At 34.8% G+C, this 2097-nt stretch overlaps 1 long non-coding RNA gene across 1 annotated transcript in view; it reads left to right on the plus strand.

Moving 5' to 3' along the window:
• Nucleotides 1-2097, plus strand: part of LOC142982390 (uncharacterized) — a 147841-nt gene that overhangs the window by 94375 nt on the left and 51369 nt on the right. The gene's annotated exons all lie outside the window — the stretch shown is intronic.

The raw sequence follows: 2097 nt of genomic DNA on the forward strand, positions 1-2097 counted from the left end.
CTTAAATAAATTGGTAATAGGTTATAAGTTCAATTAATTACATCGGCGAAATCAATGCCGCTTTAATACGCAAGTACCTGACTCGGACAGTGAGTAGCCTATTCTCCATTCGGACAATGATACCGTGTCTTAAGAAATCAATACTTTGACATACCCGTCAGAAAACAATAAATAAAGAATATTACCAAAGAAAGGTGATGTCGAACATTGCAATATTTTGCAAGTTTGCTAATACGTTCAGTTCAACACATTCTTATTTAGTTAACCCCTTCAAATCAAGTATAATCAACACAATATTGAATAGATTACAATAGCATGTCTTCATGTTTCCTAATATTCATACACATGTTCGAATAATGGTCCTGTTCATCTCATTTGTAATTAATTCTTACACTATTGTTACTTGCATCTCTTTATACGTCGCAGCGGACAAAACGTCCGATAGATTACATCATGAAATTGCCGATTGTTATACTTACAACACAGTACTACAGCCTTTCAATCGATATTACAGAAATATTATACAAAATTGAGCCTTATTACAATAGCAAAAAGTCCAGGAAATTATTCTAGTTTTGTTTGAGACGGTAAATAAGTTTGTAAGTATATAAATTATGGATATTTTGCCTAACTTTCAATCGGTCTTTTGGTGATGAGAATAACTGATTCCCACGGTAAAATTGCATTTCGTTGCCTACCGTCTTGAAATGTTTTACAACATGATTGATTTGGCCGATGTGCTTTGAGCTGTCAGGAGCAATTACTGTCACTAGGTGGCGCTGTTCGGACAATAGCATTTGTTTGCGTGTTGTTTCTAAAATTGAAGATGACTGATCGTGGGTTTTTTATTGCGTAATAGAAGCCCTTTTTGAGGACAATTATTTTTGAACTTTGATAGTTTTATTTGATGATTCTGTACTCAACAGACCTCATTGGAAGCAGAAATAGTAGATGTTCGGTCGCTAGGTTAACTTTTTACATATACTTACTTTAACAGTTATGTTATGGCGAAGAATCCGCTTCCGAAGCCGTTGTCTCCTTTGATGCTCTATCAAATTTGGTAGAGATTAATCTATTGAAGATACTCAAGTATTCGACAAGTGATTGTGTGTTTCTATGGTAGTCTAATATTGTCAAAGAAACTCAGACGCATTTTGCATAGTTTAGAATTTTATTTTGGCACTTCCAAATGCAAATGATCATCGAACGAGTAGTGCTTTTTGTCTCAGAATTTTTTACTAATCAGGTCTAAATTTTTTATTCAACATATATTATATTATGTAATGATACCATGAACACTGACGGTTAGCAATACCGCTGTCAATACATTTCTAAAACAATACCAATAGCTTCTTAATGTTGTAACTTATCAAGCTTACTTTCGAACCCAAGACTCCGAGGTCAGAGGTCAGATATCGGGACCACAGCACCGTCGCGTGGGCCGATCAATTAACATTGAGCAATCAAACCAAATTGTTCGTATGACATTTTCTTCATAATAGCATAAATGCTGTGATGTAAAAACCCGGAAATTCTGGGATGAGTGTTTTACAATAGGGCAAAAGTGAGCAAACTTACTGCTTTGTAATGTTGATCTAGAAATAGGTACATTGTTATCTTATATAATTATTACTAGAAGTGTACCTATATGCTTCACTTTTCAGTTGTATTGGGTAGGATTCGAGACCTCTTAATTATATTATTGTAAACAGAGATTTTATTTTTCTTGATTCTTCTTTTTTAAGGATAACTCCCATGCTAAGTGTTGCTATTGTATCACGGAGACATTTACAAACATACAAACAACGGACACAAAGTACAACCAGACCTGAAACAATTGTTTGTGGATCGTACAAATAAATAATTGTTCCATGTGAGAATCGAACTCCAGATCTCCTGTTGCAATGATGGCGGCGTGGCGTCCTAAGCCATTGCGTCACGGAAGCAAAAGGTTCTAGAATTCGTGTGATATAATTTGTCAGTTGCGGACAGGTATCTACTGTAAAAAATACATTCCTCTCTTGAGTTCATAGTATCTTGTATTGAAAAAGGGTTCATCCTAATAGTGGGATAAATAGTAAATAAATAAAACGACAG

This window comes from Anticarsia gemmatalis, chromosome 21 (assembly GCF_050436995.1).
Source record: "Anticarsia gemmatalis isolate Benzon Research Colony breed Stoneville strain chromosome 21, ilAntGemm2 primary, whole genome shotgun sequence".
Taxonomy (NCBI): Eukaryota; Metazoa; Arthropoda; class Insecta; order Lepidoptera; family Erebidae; genus Anticarsia; species Anticarsia gemmatalis.